Source organism: Mesoplodon densirostris, chromosome X (genome assembly GCF_025265405.1).
Source record: "Mesoplodon densirostris isolate mMesDen1 chromosome X, mMesDen1 primary haplotype, whole genome shotgun sequence".
In the NCBI taxonomy this organism is placed as follows: Eukaryota; Metazoa; Chordata; class Mammalia; order Artiodactyla; family Ziphiidae; genus Mesoplodon; species Mesoplodon densirostris.
This window is the reverse complement of record NC_082681.1, coordinates 53,005,149-53,024,104: the sequence shown is the minus strand read 5'-3', so window position 1 is coordinate 53,024,104 and position 18,956 is coordinate 53,005,149.

Sequence of the window (18,956 nt, the reverse complement as noted above, 5' to 3'; positions counted from 1 at the left end):
CTGGGAGGATCCCATATGCCGCGGAGCGGCTGGGCCCGTGAGCCATGGCCGCTGAGCCTGCGCGTCCGGAGCCTGTGCTCCGCAACGGGGGAGGCCACAACAGTGAGAGGCCCGCATACCGCAAAAAAAAAAAAAAAAAAAAAAAAAAAATATTTTTTTAATAATTATTTGTTATTTTTATTTTAATAACTTTATTTTATTTTATCCTCTTTCTTTCTTTCTACTTTTTCTCTCTTTTATTCTGAGCTGTGTGGATGAAAGGCTCATCATGCTGCAGCCAGGAGCCAGTGCTTTGCTTCTGAGGTGGGAGAGCCAACTTCAGAACACTGCTCCACAAGAGACCTCCCAGCTCCATGTAATGTCAACTGGCAAAAATCACCCAGAGATCTCCATCTCAACACCAAAACACAGCTTCATTCAACCACCAGCAAGTTACAGTTCTGGACACCCTATGCCAAACAAATAGCAAGCCAGGAAAACAACTCCACCCATTAGCAGAGAGGCTGCCTAAAATCATAATAAGGGCAAAGACACGCCAAAACACACCACCAGACGTGGACCTGCCCACCAGAAATACAAGATCCAGCTTCATCGACCAGAACACAGGCACAAGTCCCCTCCACCAGGAAGCCTACACAACCCACTGAACAAACTTCAGCCACTGGGGACAGACACCACAAACAATGGCAACTACGATCATGCAGCCTGCAAAACAGAGAGCCAACACAGTAAGATAAGCAAAATGAGAAGACAGAAAAACACACAGCAGATGAAGGAGCAAGATAAAAACCCACCAGACCTAACAAATGAAGAGGAAATAGGCAGTCTACCTGAAAAAGAATTCAGAATAATGATAATAAAGATGATCCAAAATCTTGGAAATAGAATAGAGAAAATGCGAGAAACAATTAACAAGGACCTAGAAGAACTAAAGAGGAAACAACCAAGGATGAACAACACAATACATGAAATTATACATACTCTAGAATGGATCTATAGCAGAATAACTGAGGAAGAAGAACGGATAACTGACCTGGAAGGTAAAATAGTGGAAATAACTACTGCTGAGCAGAATAAAGAAAAAAGAATGAAAAGAACTGAGGACAGTCTCAGAGACGTCTGGGACAACATTAAATGCACCAACATTCGAATTATATGGGTCCCAAAAGAAAAAGAGAAAAAGAAAGGGACTGAGAAAATAGTTGACGAGATTATAGTTGAAAACTTACCTAATATGGGAATGGAAATAGTTAATCAAATCAAGGAAGCACAGAGAGTCCCATACAGGATAAACCCAAGAAGAAACATGCCAAGACACATATGAATCAAACTGTCAAAACTTATATACAAAGAAAACATATTAAAAGCAGCAAGGGAAAAACAACAAATAACACACAAGGTAATCCCCATAAGGTTAACAGCTGAACTTTCAGCACAAACTCTGCAAGCCAGAAGGGACTGGCAGGACATATTTAAAGTGATGAAGAAGAAAAACCTGCAACCAAGATTACTCTACCCAGCAAGGATCTCATTCAGATTTGATGGAGAAATTAAAAACTTTACAGACAAGCAAAAGCTGAGAGAGTTCAGCTCCACTAAACCAGCTTTACAACAAATGCTAAAGGAACTTCTCTAGGCAAGAAACACAAGAGAAGGAAAAGACCTACAATAGCAAACCCAAAACAATTAAGAAAATGGGAATAGGAACATACATATTGAAAATTACCTTAAATGTAAATGGATTAAATGTTCCACAAAAAGACACAGTCTGGCTGAATGGATACAAAAACAAGACCCATATATATGCTGTCTACAAGAGACACACTTCACAGCTAGGGACACATACAGACTGAAAGTGAGGGGATGGAAAAAGATATTCCATGCAAATGGAAACCAAAAGAAAGCTGGAGTAGCAATTCTCATATCAGACAAAATAGACTTTAAAATAAAGACTATTAGAAGGGACAAAGAAAGACACAACATAATGATCAAAGGATCGATCCAAGAAGAAGATATAACAATTGTAAATGTTTATGCACCCAACATAGGAGCACATCAATACATAAGACAAATGATAACAGTCCTAAAAGAGGAAATCGACAGTAACACATCCATGGTAGGGGACTTTAACACCCCACTTTCACCGATGGACAGATCATCCAAAATGAAAATAAATGAGGAAAAACAAGCTTTAAGTGATACATTAAAAGAGAGGGACATAATTGATATTTATAGGAGATCCCATGCAAAAACAACAGAATACACATTTTTCTCAAGTGCTCATGGAACATTCTCCAGCATAGATCATTTCTTGTGGCAGAAATCAAGCCTTGGTAAATTTAAGAATATTGAAATTGTATCAAGTATCTTTTCTGACCACAGTGCTGTGAGCAATATATCAATTATCAGAAAAATACTGTAAAGTATACAAACACTTGGAGGCTAAACAATACACTATTAAGAACGAAGTGATCACTGAAGAAAGCAAAGAGGAAATCAAAACATACCTAGAAACAAATGACAGTGGAGACACCACAAACCAAAACCTATGGGATGCAGCAAAAGCATTTCTAAGAGGGAAGTTTATGTCAATAAAATCCTATCTTAAGAAACAGGAAACAACTCGAATAAACAACCTAACCTTGCACCAAAAGCAATTAGAGAAAGAACAACAACAACAACAAAAAAACTAAGAGAGCAGAAGGAAAGAATCATAAAGATCAGATCAGAAATAAATGAAAAAGAAATGAAGGAAATGATATCAAAAATCAGAAAAACTAAAAGCTGGTTGTTTGAGAAGATAAACAAAACTGATAAACCATTAGCCAGACACATCAAGAAAAAAAGGAGAAGACTCAAATCAATAGAATTAGAAATGAAAAAGGGCAAGTAACAACTGAAACTGCAGAAACACAAAAGATCATGAGAGATTACTACAAGCAACTCGATACCAATAGCGTGGACAACCTGGAAGAAATGGATGAATTCTTAGAAATGCACAACCTGCCAAGACTGAATCAGGAAGAAATAGAAAATATGAACAGACCAATCACAAGCACTGAAATTGAAACCGTGATTAAAGCTCTTCCAACAAACAAAAGCCCAAGACCAGATGTCTTCACAGGCGAATTCTATCAAACATTTAGAGAAGAGCTAACACCTATCCTTCTCAAACTCTTCCAATATACAGCAGAGGGAGGAACACTCCCAAACTCATTCTACGAGGCCACCATCACCTTGATACCAAAACCAGACAAGGATGTCACAAAGAAAGGGTACAACAGGCCAATGACACTGAAGAACATAGATGCAAAAGTCCTCAACAAAATAGGAACAACAGAATCCAACAGCACATTAAAAGGATCATACACCATGATCAAGTGGGGCTTATTCCAGGAATGCAAGGATTTTCCAATATACGCAAATCAATCAACGTGATACACCATATTAACAAATTGAAGGAGAAAAACCATATGATCATCTCAATAGATGCAGAGAAAGCTTGTGACAAAATTCAGCGCCCTATTATGATAAAATCCCAGCAGAAAGTAGGCATAGAGGGAAATTTCCTCAACATAATAAAGGCCATATATGAAAACCCACAGCCAGCATCATTCTCAATGGTGAAAGACTGAAACCATTTTCACTAAGATCAGGAACAAGACAAGTTTGTTCACTCTCATCACTCTTATTCAACATAGCTTTGGAAATTTTAGCCACAGCAATCAGAGAAGAAAAGGAAATAAAAGGAATCCAAATCTGAAAAGAAGCAGTAAAGCTGTCACTGTTTGCAGATGGCATGATACTATACATAGAGAATCCTAAAGATGCTACTAGAAAACTACTGGAGCTAATCAATGAATTTGGTAAAGTAGCCGGATACAAAATTAATGCACAGAAATCTCTGGCATTCCTATACACTAATGATGAAAAATCTGAAAGTCAAATTAAGAAAACACTTCCATTTACCATTGCAACTTAAAGAACAAACTATCTAAGAATAAACCTACCTAAGGAGAAAAAAGGCCTGTATGCAGAAAGTTATAAGACACTGATGAATGAAATTAAGGATGATACAAATAGATGGAGAGGTATACCATGTTCTTGGTTTGGAAGAATCAACTTTGTGAAAAAGACTCTACAGCCCAAAGCAGTCTACAGATCCAATGCAATCCCTATCATACTACCACTGACATTTTTCACAGAACTAGAACAAAAAATTTCAAAATTTGTATGGAAACAGAAATAACACCGAATAGCCAAATCAAAATTGAGAACGAAAAACAGAGCTGGAGGAATCAGGCTCCCTGACTTCAGACTATACTACAAAGCTACAGTAATCAAGGCAGTATGGTACTGGCACAAAAACAGAAATATAGATCAATGGAACAGGATAGGAAACCCAGAGATAAATCCACGCACATATGGTCACCTTATCTTTGATATAGGAGGCTGGAATGTACAGTGGAGAAAGGATAGCCTCTTTAGTACGTGGTGCTGGGAAAACTGAACAGGTCCATGTGCAAGTATGAGATTAGAACACTCCCTAACACCATATACACAAAGAAGCTCAAAGTGGAATAAAGACTTAAATGTAAGGCCAGAAACTATCAAATTCTTAGAGGAAAACATAGGCAGAACACTCTATGACATAAATCACAGCAAGAATGTTTTTGACCCATCTCCTAGAGAAATGTAAATAAAATAAAAAATAAACAAATGGAACCTAATGAAACTTAAAAGCTTCTGTATAGCATAGGAAACCATAAAGAAGACCAAAAGTCAACCCTCAGAATGGGAGAAAATATTTGCAAATGAAGGAACTGACAAAGGATTAAACTCCAAAATTTACAAGCAGCTCATGCAGCTCAATAACAAAAAAAAACAAACAACCCAATCCAAAAATGGGCAGAAGACCTATATAGACATTTCTACAAGGAAAATATACAGAATGCCAACAGACACATGAAAGAATGCTCAACCTAATTAATCATTAGAGAATTGCAAATCAAAACTACAATGAGATATCATCTCACACCAGTCAGAATGGCTATCATCAATCTCAAAACAATAAATGCTGGATAGGGTGTGAACAAGAGGGAACACTCTTGCACTGCTGGTGGGAATGTGAATTGGTACAGCCACTATGGAGAACAGTATGGAGGTTGCTTTAAAAACTAAATTAGAACTACCATATGACCCAGCAATCCCACTTTTGGGCATATACCCTGAGAAAACCGTAATTCAAGAAGAGTCATGTACCAAAATGTTCATTGCAGCTCTATTTACATTAGCCAGTAGATGGCAGCAACCTAAGTGTCCATCATCAGATGAATGGATAAAGAAGATATGGCACATATATACAATGGAATATTACTCAGCCATAAAAAGAAAAGAAATTGAGTTATTTGTAGTGAGGTGGATGGACCTAGAGTGTGTCATACAGAGTGAAGTAAGTCAGAAAGAGAAAGACGAATACTGTATGCTAACACATATATGTGGAAACAAAAAAATTTTATGAAGAACCTTGGGCTAAGATGGGAATAAAGACACAGACCTACTAGAGAAGGTAGTTGAGCATATAGGGAGGGGGAAGGGTAAGCTGTGACAAAGTGAGAGAGTGGCATGTGCTTATATACACTACCAAACATAAAATAGATAGCTATTGGGAAGCAGGCGCATAGCACAGGGAGATCAGCTTGGTGGTTTGTGACCACCTAGACGGGTGGGATAGGGAGGGTGGGAGGTAGCGAGATGCAGGAGGGAAGAGATATGGGAACTGTGAATATGTATAACTGATTCACTTTGTTATAAAGCAGAAACTAACACACCTTTGTAAAGCAATTATACTCCAAAAAGATGTTAAAAAAAGAATGAAATAACGCCATTTGCAGCAACATGGATGCACATTGAGATTATCACACTATGTAAAGTAAGTCAGACAGAGAAAACATATATCATATGATACCACTTATATGTGGAATCTAAAAAGATGATACAAATGAACTTATTTACAAATCAGAAACAGACTCACAGACATAGAAAACACACTTATGGTTACCAAAAAAGGAAATGGTGGGGGGGAGTAGTGTGCTTCCTCTTATTTACCACCTAAACCCATTACATCACCATTTGATTCATTTTACCACCCAAATATATATGTTAAAATATATCTCTCCATTTTTTCTCCAGTTCCTTCATCTATCTGCCTTATTTTTCTTCAGTCTCACCATTAATGACTGCTTCAATTAGCTATTGCTGTGTAGCAGACTACTATAAATCTTAGTGGCTAAAAGCTCACTGAATTTTTATTACTTACGAATCTGTGACCTGACTTGATAATCCTTTTGCTGTCTGGTCTCACTTTCACAATTACAGTTAGGTGGCAGCTCTAATGGTTGTAAGGTACAAGATGGTATCACTCAAAAATTTTGTGGCTGGGGCTGGCAACTGGTTGGGGCATCTTGATCCTTTTTCATGTGCCCTCTCATATTCCAATAGGCTGGATCAGTATCTTCACATAGCAGTCTCAAGACAGCATTCCAAGAGGGTAAGAGTAAAATTGCAATACCCCAATATAGCACAGTGATATCATGCAGCTGAACCACTTTAAATACTATCAATATGCTGATCACATTTGAATTTGTATACTTATCATTTTACCTTTTCCTGATCTGTAGACGTGTATGTCCAGCTGCTTACTCATCATGTCTACTTGGATGTGTAATAAATATCTCAAACTTAAAATTATGAAAATTTTGATTTTTCCCAACCTATGCCTCCATGAATATCCTCCATATTCAGAAAATGTATCCATTCAGCAAATATTTATTAAACATCTATTATGCCAAATGTCATTTTAGACAATGGATACAATAGTGAACAAAACAAAAAGCATTCATGATATTATGGAGTATATTTTCTAGTGAAGAGGTCAACTAATAAAAATAAAATGTCAGATTATAAGTGTGAAGAAGAAAAATAAAGTAAGAAGGTGATAAAGAGTGATGGAAATTGTTATTTCAGATAGGGAGGTCATGGAAAGCATCTCTGACTAGATGACATCTGAATAGAGACCAAAATGAGTAACGGTGTGAGTCATGTGTATATAGGTGAGAATAACATAGTAGGCACCATCCAGCTGCTGGAGTCCCAAACTTAAGAATCATCTTTGACTCCTTTAATTCCCTCTCTACTCTCTAAGTTGGAAAATAATTGAATTGACTTTAACAAAATATATCCCATATTAGTCTACTTCATTCCAGTTCAATTGCTATCACTGTGTTCCAAATTATTATCTATCCTTATGTACTACAAAAGTGTAACTTATATTTAGCACCAATTCATTGAAACTCGCAGCTAGAATGATCTTTTAAGACTGTAAATCAAATTATATGGCTCCCCTGCTTAGAATTTGACTTCCAATTGCACTTAGGATAAAATACAACATTCTTAACCAGTTCTACAGGGCTTCAAGATGTGATTCTTGCTTACTATTGTAGCTCCAGTCTGTTGCATTTTCCTTGGATTCTAAGCTTCAATAATTCTGTTCTTCCAACTTAGCCTCAGAGCTTCAGGGCATGAAATTGTCTTAGTGTCATCCATACTCCTTTCCATTCTCCATAGAACTATTAGCTTATTCTTCAGATCTCAGCTCAAATGCCAGTTCATTTCTGCAGTGCTTAGATTGACATAGTGCACTGTACTTTTGAGATTATAACTTTTATGACATTTTGTTGAAATTACCAATTTAACTGTATATCTTTTCTGTTGGACAGAAAGCTCAGTGAAGTTAGGCAGCATATTTGTTGTGTTTATCATAACACTGAGATTTTATTATCATATTTATATAATTTATACATTTTATAATTTATACATTATAAATTCATCCAAAGTGAATAAAAATAAGGAAACACAATCTTTAAATGACACATTAAACATGATGGACTTAAATGATATTTATAGGACATTCCATCCACAAACAACAGAATACACTTTCTTTTCAAGTGCTCATGGAACAGTCTCCAGGATAGATCATATCTTGGGACACAAATCAAGCCTTGATAAATTTAAGAAATTTGAAATCATATCAAGTAACTTTTCCGACCACAATGCTATGAGAGTAGATATCAATTACAGGGAAGAAAAAAACTGTAAAAAATAGAAACCCACGGAGGCTAAAAAATACACTACTAAACAACCAAGAGATCACTAAAGAACTCAAGGAGGAAATCAAAAAAATATCTAGAATCAAATGACAATGAAAACACAACAACCCAAAACCTATGGAATGCAGCAAAAGCAGTTCTAAGAGGGAAGTTTATAGCAATACAGTCCTCCCTCAAGAAACAAGAAACATTTCAAATAAACAATCTAACCTTATGCCTAAAGCAATCAGATAAGAAAAAACAGTTAGCAGAAGGAAAGAAATCATAAAGATCAGATCAGAAATAAATGAAAAAGAAATGAAGGAAGTGATAACAAAGATTAATAAAACTAAAAGCTGGTTCTTTGAGAAAATAAACAAAATTGATAAACCATGAACCAGACTCATCAAGAAAAAAATGGGGAAGGCTCAACAGAATTAGAAATGAAAAAGGAGAAGTAACAACTGACACTGCAGAAATACAAAGGATAATGAGGGATTACTACGAGCAACTATATGCTAATAAAATGGACAACCTGGAAGAAATAGACAAATTCTTAGAAAAGCACAACCTTCCCAGACTGAACCAGGATGAAATAGAAAATATAAACAGGCCAATCACAAGCACTAAATTTGAATCTGTGATTAAAAATCTTCCAACAAACAGAAGCTGAGGACCAGATGGCTTCACAGGTGAATTATATCAAACATTCAGAGAAGAGCTAACACCCGTCCTTCTGAAACTCTTCCAAAATATAGCAGAGGGAGGAACACTCCCAAACTCATTCTATGAGGCCACCATCACCCTGATCAGCTCAGTGCTTTGTGTCCACCAAAGGGGTTGAACAGGGAGGGAGACACAAGGGGGAGCGGATATGGTTATATATGTATATGTGTAGCTGATTCACTTTGTTGTTCAGCAGAAACTAACTCAACATTGTAAAGCAATTATACTCCAATGAAGATGTTAAAAAAAAAGAATATAGCAAATATCCTGGCTGAACATTTAAGACCCTAAATTATCCAACTTTGTCACTCTAGTCTCATTGGATCACCAGTATGCTGGTTTCTTTTTTCCAAAGAATACTCCACTGCCTTAGCCACACCAAGATTTTCAATTCTGTGCCATACGAGATTTTTCAAATTTCCTCAAATAAAAGGCAGCTGGAGTTTCTTTGCTTCTAAAGGTTTTCTCCTTTCTGAAATGGCATTCCATATAGTTGTTTTTGCTTCTGTAGAACTCTGATGCCTTAAAAATTTTATATTTTCTCGTTGTTTCCAGTGATATTATTGTCCTATTTCAAACTGTACCATCCCATTTAAAAGAAGAAACTCATTCATCTATTTTTAATATCTATAGCAGTACCTCCTGAAGGGTATGTTTTATCTTTTGGCAATCTGATTTAGGAGTAAGAAACCTATAAGTCTTTCTGACAGAATCTTGGAAGGTGGTTTCTATCAGATATTATCCAGCTGGCCTGCATGGAAATAAGAATACAGCCACTTACTACTAATGATCAATGTTGATCATTCTGCACATTCTACATTAATACATTTACTTGAGAACCTGCATAGTGCTAATATCAATAACTAACCTCAAAGCTGATGTAATATTTGGTGTTGCCTCTGAAGCTAGGTGATAAATCAATTTTAAATGTCATGCTTTCTATTTAAGTACACTGTTCTCTTTTCTTTAGCCAATCATTCTCTGATAATCCATACTAAGCCAACTCCTTCGTTCTACATTGTTTACCCATTTTCTTTCTTAAGCCCTGCAGATATGCACAGCATACATATTTGTCTTTATGTACCCTGTGCCCATACTTATTGCCTTTATTTCACAACATAGAATAACTTTTCATGTCCTATATTTCATATATAAGACCCCTGATATTCTAATCATCACCACTACTCTATTCTTATAGTTCCCCACTACTACTCACAAATCATATAATATATGCCTACAGTGTTAAAGGCACTGTGATGAACATTATAATTCATATAGAACAACTAATACATAGTTTATGACATTGACTATTAAAAAATTGTAAAGAGATAATATCTGAATAAAAGTAGCAATAATGAATAAAGTAAGGCATATGTCAAAAGAAAGGTATGTGGTTTTAATCAGAATTGAAAGAAGGAAGAAAACATTTAATTTGGGAATCAGAAAAGGCTCCATGAAAGTAAGATTATTTAGGCTGGACCTTGAAGGTTGTATAATCTTGCAGTCAGAAATAAGCAGGATGAAAGCATTCCAACTGGAGAGTTTACATCTTTGTCATCTTACTGTACTTGCTTTTTCATCTCTTTTCAATGACATTCATTTCATTGCATTAAGGCATTAGTTTAAAGTGCCTCAGATTTTCAGATTGCTTCATTTAAACTTGTTAAAGCTTAGAGTGTTTTTTTTAAGCACGGGGAGTTTAGTAAAATTTGGAAGTCACATAGATGTTATGTATGGGGCTAGAAGAAATGAGAACCAACATTTATTGAACACATATTATGTTTTAAAACCTCACATGCTTCCTTGTATTTCCCTATCTTCAATCCTATGAGGTTAAACGCCCATTTCTATTTTTAAATCGAGGATAATTGAGGCCCAGTGGAGTTGAAAAATTTGATTAAAGACACTCTACTGATGTCAGGGTTGTGATTTTAATCCATCTGCTTTTTGCTAAACACATGCACTTTGGCCACATGATGCCGTTTCCTTACTACACTTTGGTACATAAGTCTTGAAAAGCTGGTTTGAGTTATATTGCGTAGGAAGTTAAATGTCAATCTTTTAGAAGTCAAAGCCATAATAGAGGTTTAAACGAAGTGATCTGAGGATTCAGAAGATTGGCATTTCAAACCAGTCAAGGAAAAGTGATGAAAAGCAAGTGCAGGATAGAGTTGGTAAAAATGCAAAAAACTGAATGCTATCATAGTTGACACAATGTTCTGAAAAGAGAAGTCAAGAAGAATAACAGTCCCAAGAACATATTCAAAATGTGTCCTCCAGCAAAATGTAGATAAAACTGTCCTTGGAAATTTTTTTGACTCATTTTCTGAATTAAAAAAATAATATAATTTTAACTTAATGGTAATCAATTGCTTTACAATTTTGATGGTTATTCATATGTGTTTTACATGAGTAATAAATCTCACTGTAGAAAAAATTTAAACATACAGAAAACAAAATGAAAAGCAATTGCAATAGTCTGAATTACTAACCTCCAAGAATAATCATAATTGCCAAAATTTTTGTGTATATTCGTTCATGCTTGCGATGAAAATATATTTATGAAGTATGTTTTCTACACACATGCATACACACACATACACAAAATATGGAATTATGCTATAATGGTATTTGATCATTTAAAAACATTTATAATGAAAAGGTTGAATGCTTGCAAAAGTAAATATTATATTATTATGAACCCCACCCCCTGTACCTTTGCCTTGCTTCAGCAATTATCTACATATGATGAATCTTCTTTCATTTACATATCCACTTACTACCTCCCCCTTAGGATTATTTTAAAACAAATCTCAGATACTGTAAAACATTATAAAAATCTACAATATATATTTACAGTAGATAAGGTGCTTGTTTTTAAAATAATACCTCAATGAAATTATCATTCTTAACACAATTAATATAGTTCCTTAATATCATCAACTAATCAGGGACTGTTTGACTTTCCCCAATAGCCTAAAAAAGTGTCTTTTAGAATTTATTTGTTTAGATCAGGATCTACATTCCAAACAGTGCATAACAAAGATATATTTTTTATAGTATAACATTATTTTACCTTTAAAATCAGATTTATTGAATTGTCATTTATATGCAATAAAATGCACCAAAGAGCAGAGATTGGTGAGTTTTGATAAATGTGGATGCCTGTGTAATCAGCCCAACAAAGAGACATTAGGATAACCCTCATTATGCCCTGCTTGTGGAAACACTGATTGGCTTTCTGTCACTATAGACTATTTTTCTTATCTTAAAATTTCATATAAATGGAATGACATAGTATGCACTCCTTTACTTTTGGATATTTTTTTTCTAAAAAATATTTTTTGAGATTCTTTCACGTTGTTGAGTATATCATGTGTTTACTCTTTTCTTGGTAAATGGTTTCCCACTGTTTGATCATACAACAATTTTTTTCCATTATCAATTGACAGATATTTATTTGTTTCCAAATAACTTTCACTATTATAAAGTTATTCTGAACATAGTACTACCAGTGACTTTGTGCACTATGCTTTCATTTTTTTCTGGATAAATACCTAGGAATAGAATTGTCAAGTCATACAGCAAGTGATTTTTTTACTTTATAAATACCTGCCAGTTTTACACAATGGCTGTGCCATATTACATTACCATAAGCAATATATGAGAGCTCCTGTTGCTCTACATACTTGCTAACACTTGATATTATCAGGCTTTTTAACTTTAACAATGATATTAGGTGTGTAATTTTAGCTCATTTCAGTTTGAATTTGCATTTCCATAATGACTAATGATGTTCTATAACTTTTTATGTGCTTATTGTCTATATATGCTATCTTGTTTAAATATATTCCAATTTAAAAAAAGCTGTGGATTATTTGTTTTAAATTATTTAGTTGAATGACTTCGTTATATATTTTGTTTAAAAGTCTTTTCACAGATATAGGTAGATAGATAGATAGATCTAGATCTGTACTCTCCCAGTCTTTGGTTTGCATTTTCGTTTTCTTAACAATGTATCTCAAGGAACTATGTTTTTTTTTTTAATTTTGATTATACCAAATGTATAAATTTTCTTTTTTATTTTGTTTTGGTTAGAGTTTTTTTAAATCTCCATATGAAGAAATCCTTGACTCCCCAAATGTTGCAACGTTTTCCTCCTATGTTATCTTCCAGAAGTTTTACAATTTTAGATGTCAAATTTAATTTTATAATTCATTTAGAGATAAATTTTGTGTATGATGTAAGGTAAAAGTCAAGGCTTTTTTTTTTCCCCATAAAGATTTCCAATGATTTTAAATTTATTGAGGAGACTGTCCTTTATCTAATGAATCACTTTGGCACCTCTGTTAAATATCAATTGATTACATAAGTGTGAGTTTATTTTGATGTATCTTCTATTCCTTTGACATATATGATTTCCTTTAGCTATCTTGATGATGGTAACCACCCTTGCCTCTGGCAACTACCAACTACCTTAATAGTAGGTAGTACAAGGTACAAGATTGTACTACCAACTACAATCTGTTCTCTATATCTATGAATTAGGCTTTTGTTTTTCGGTTTTGTTTTTCTTTTTTGATTCCACATGTAAGTGAGATCAAAATTTTTGCATAACAACTGAAGATTCTTCTTTTTTCTTTTTGGCTTTATAACAAATATAATCAGTTATACATATGTATATGTTCCCATATCACCTCCCTTTTGCGTCTCCTTCCCACCCTCCCTATCCCACCCCTCCAGGAGGTCACAAAGCACTGAGCTGATCTCGCTGTGCTATGCGGCTGCTTCCCACTAGCTATCTACCTTACATTTGGTAGGGTATATATGTCCATGCCGCTCTTTCGCTTTGTCACACCTTACCCTTTCCCCTCCCCATATCCTCAAGTCCATTCTCTAGTAGGTCTGTGTCTTTATTCCTATCTTACCCCTATGTTCTTCATGACATTTTTTTTCTTAAATTCCATATATATGTGTCAGCATACAGTATTTGTCTTTCTCTTTCTGACTTACTTCACTCTGTATGACACACTCTAGGTCCATCCACCTCACTACAAATAACTCAATTTCGTTTATTTTTAAGGCTGAGTAATATTCCATTGTATATATGTGCCACATCTTCTTTATCCATTCATCCGATGATGGATACTTAGGTTGTTTCCATTTCCGGGCTACTGTAAATAGGGCTGCTATAAATATTTTGGTACATACCGCTTTTTGAATTATGGTTTTCTCAGGGTATATGCACAGTAGTGGGATTGCTGGGTCATATGGTAGTTCTATTTGTAGTTTTTTAAGGAACCTCCGTACCGTTCTCCATAGTGGCTGTACCAATTCACATTCCCACCAGCAGTGCAAGAGTGTTCCCTTTTTTCCACACCCTCTCCAGCATTTATTGTTTCTAGATTTTTTGATGAGGGCCATTCTGAGTGGTGTGAGATGATATCTCATTGTAGTTTTGATTTGCATTTCTCTAATGAGTAAAGATGTTGAGCATCCTTTCATGTGTTTGTTGGCAGTCTGTATATCTTCTGTGGAGAAATGTCTATTTAGGTCTTCTGCCCATTTTGGGGTTGAGTTGTTTGTTTTTTTGCTATTGAGCTGCATGAGCTGTTTATAAATTTTGGAGATTAATCCTTTGTCAGTTGCTTCATTTGCAAATATTTTCTCCCATTCTGAGGGTTGTCTTTTGGTCTTCTTTATGGTTTCCTTTGCAGTGCAAAAGCTTTTAAGTTTCATTAGGCCCCATGTGTTTATTTTTGTTTTTATTTCCATTTCTCTAGGAGGTGGGTCCAGAAGGATCTTGCTCTGATTTATGTCATAGTGTGTTCTGCCTATGTTTTCCTCTAAGAGTTTGATAGTGTCTGGCCTTACATTTAGGTCTTTAATCCATTTTGAGCTTATTTTTGTGTATGGTGTTAGGGAGTGATCTAATCTCCTACTTTTAAATGTCCCTGTCTAGTTTTCCCAGCACCACTTATTGAAGAGACTGTCCTTTCTCCACTGTACATTCCTGGCTCCTTTATCAAAGATAAGATGACCATATGTGCGTGGGTTTATCTCTGGGCTTTCTATCCTGTTCCATTGATCTATCTTTCTGTTTTTGTGCCAGTACCACACTGTACTGATTACTATAGCTTTGTAGTATAGTCTGAAGTCAGGGAGCCTGGTTTCTCCAGCTCCATTTTTCGTTCAGAAGAGTGCTTTGGCTATTCGGGGTCTTTTGTGTATCCATAAAATTTTGAAATTTTTTGTTCTAGTGCTGTGAAAAATATCAGTGGTAGTGTGATAGGGATTGCATTGAATCTGTAGATTGCTTTGGGTAGTAGAGTCATTTTCACAATGTTGATTCTTCCAATCCAAAAACATGGTAAATCTCTCCATCTATTTGTATCATTTTAATTTCTTTCATCAGTGTCTTATACTTTTCTGCATACAGGTCTTTTGTCTCCTTAGGTAGGTTTATTCCTAGATATTTTATTCTTTTTGTTGCAATGGTAAATGGGAGTGTTTTCTTGATTTCACTTTCAGGTTTTTCATCATTAGTGTATAGGAATGCCAGAGATTTCTGTGCATTAATTTTGTATCCTGCTACTTTACCAAATTCATTGATTAGCTCTAGTAGTTTTCTGGTAGCATCTTTAGGATTCTCTATGTATAGTAGCATGTCATCTGCAAACAGTGACAGCTTTACTTCTTCTTTTCCAATTTGGATTCATTTTATTTCCTTTTCTTCTCTGATTGCTGTGGCTAGAACTTCCAAAACTAGGTTGAATAATAATGGTGAGAGTGGGCAACCTTGTCTGTTCCTGATCTTAGTGGAAATGCTTTCAGTTTTTCACCATTGAGGACAATGTTGGCTGTGGGTTTGTCATATATGGCCTTTATTATTTTGAGGATATTTCCCTCTATGCCTACTTTCTGCAGGGTTTTCATCATAAATGTGTGTTGAATTTTGTCGAAAGCTTTCTCTGCATCTATTGAGATTATCATATGGTTTTTCTCCTTCAATTTGTTAATATGGTGTATCACGTTGATTGATTTGCGTATATTGAAGAATCCTTGCATTCCTGGAATAAACCCCACTTGATCATGGTGTATGATCCTTTTAATGTGTTGTTGGATTCTGTTTGCTAGTATTTTGTTGAGGATTTTTGCATCTATGTTCATCAGTGATATTGGCCTGTAGTTTTCTTTCTTTGTGACATCCTTGTCTGGTTCTGGTATCAAGGTGATGGTGGCCTCGTAGAATGAGTTTGGGAGTGTTCCTCCCTCTGCTATATTTTGGAGGAGTTTTAGAAGGATAGGTGTTAGCTCTTCTCTAAATGCTTGATAGAATTCGCCTGTTAAGCCATCTGGTCCTGGGCTTTTGTTTGTTGGAAGATTTTTAATCACAGTTTCACTTTCAGTGCTTGTGATTGGTCTGTTCATATTTTCTATTTCTTCCTGATTCAATCTTGGCAGGTTGTGCATTTCTAAGAATTTGTCCATTTCATCCAGGTTGTCCATTTTATTGGCATAGAGTTGCTTGTAGTAATCTCTCATGATCTTTTGTATTTCTGCAGTGTCAGTTGTTACTTCTCCTTTTTCATTTCTAATTCTATTAATATGAGTCTTCTCCCTTTTTTTCTTGATGAGTCTGGCTAATGGTTTCTCAATTTTGTTTATCTTCTCAAAGAACCAGCTTTTAGCTTTATTGATCTTTGCTATCAATTCCTTCATTTTTTTTCATTTATTTCTGATCTGATTTTTATGATTTATTTCCTTCTGCTAACTTTGGGATGTTTTTGTTCTTCTTTCTCTAATTGCTTTCAGTGCAAGGTTAGGTTGTTTATTCGAGATGTTTCCTCTTTCTTAAGGTAGGATTTTATTGCTATAAACGTCCCTCTTAGAACTGCTTTTGCTGCATCCTATAGGTTTTGGGTCATCGTGTCTCCATTGTCATTTGTTTCTAGGTATTTTTTAATTTCCTTTTTGATTTCTTCAGTGATCACTTCGTTATTGAGTAGTGTATTGTCTAGCCTCCATGTGTTTGTATTTTTTACAGCTCTTTTCCTGTAATTGATATCTAGTCTCATAGCATTGTGGTCAGAAAAGATACTTGATACAATTTCAATTTTCTTAAATTTACCAAGGCTTGATTTGTGACCCAAGATATGATCTATCCTGGAGAGTGTTCCATGAGCTCTTGAGAAAAATGTGTATTCTGTTGTTTTTGGATGGAATGTCCTATAAATCTCAATTAATTCCATCTTGTTTAATGTATCATTTAAAGCTTGTGTTTCCTTATTTATTTTCATTTTGGATGATCTGTCTATTGGTGAAAGTGGGGTGTTAAAGTCCCCTACTATGATTGTGTTACTGTCGATTTCTCCTTTTATGGCTGTTAGTATTTGCCTTATGTATTGAGGTGCTCCTGTGGAAGATTCTTATACATTATACATTATTTATATTATACATCTACATTATATATTATACATTATTTAATAGGTGTTGCCAAAAGGACTAGATTTCTCACACCTTAACTATTCAGTTACTTTTCCAAATTATTGCTACTAAAGATAAATATTCTCCTGATATTTTTCTGATTTCCTAGTTGGGAAATATTTTGACCGTGTTTATATGCCATTTTTGACGATGTACATTTTGTTGTTTGTATAACTTTAAATTTTATATTATCTTATTTTGTCATTTTCTTCTTGTGCATGTTCCACATTCTCTGAATGTTATAGTTTTTCAAGGTATTTATATATAGTAAAGAAATCCCTGTTAAATACTCTCAGTTTTATCCACTTTCCTGGATATTCTCATATTTGTTTTCACAGAGGTTTAGAAAAATTTTGATCATTTTGTTAATGTAGAAAAATCACATTGCCCAAAATTTATGTATTATTTCAGTAAGCACTGACATAGTTACAGTATTGAACCTACTCTTTCAATTGCATTCTTTGTAAAAATACACAGCTGGAGGTTAATGTCTGTACTTTGTATCAAGAACAAATACAATGGTAAATGAGAGTCTTTCCATAATTTCACTTTCAGATTTTTCATCATTAGTGTATAGGAATAAGAGAGATTTCTTTTCATTAATCCTGTATCTTGCTACTTTACCAAATTCATCGATTAGCTCTAGTAGTTTTCTGGTAGCACATTTAGGATTCTCTCTCTATAGTATCATGTCATCTGCAAACAGTGACAATTTTACTTCTTCTTTTCCAATTTGGATTCCTTTCATTTCTTTTTCTTCTCTGATTGCTGTGGCTAAAAATTCCAAAACTATGTTGGATAAGGGTTGTCAAGTGGTGAGTCTTGACAACCTTGTCTTGTTTCTGATCTTAGAGGAAATGGTTTCAATGGAAATAAAACCAAAAATAAACAAATGGGACCTAATGAAACTTAAAAGCTTTTGCACAGCAAAGGAAAACATATGAGACAAAAAGGCGACCCTCAGAATAGGAGAAAATATTGGCAAATGAGGTAACTGACAAAGGATTAATCTCCAAATTTTACAAGCAGCTCATGCAGCTCAATGTCAATAAAACGAACAACCCAATACAAAAATGGGCAGAAGACTTAAAGAGACATTTCTCCAAAGAAGATATACAGATTGCCATTAAACACATGAAAGGATGGTCAACATCACTAATCATTAGAGAAATGCAAATCAAAACTACAATGAGGGGCTTCCCTGGTGGCACAGTGGTTGAGAGTCCACCTGCCGATGCAGGGGACATGTGTTCGTGCCCCGCTCTGGGAGGATCCCACATGCCACGGAGCGGCTGGGCCCGTGAGCCATAGCCACTGGTCCTGCGCGTCCAGAGCGTGTGTTCCACGGTGGGAGAGGCCACAACAGTAAGAGGCCCGTGTACCGCAAAAAAAAAAAAAAAAAATCTACAATGAGGTATCACTTCAGACCGTCAGAATGGCCATCATCAAAAAGTCTCCAAACAATAAATCCTGGAGAGGGTGTGAAGAAAACGGAATCCTCTTGCACTGTTGTTGGGAATGTAAATTGATTCAGCCACTATGGAGAACAGTATGGAGGTTCCTTAAAAAATTAAAAGTAGAATTACCCTATGACCC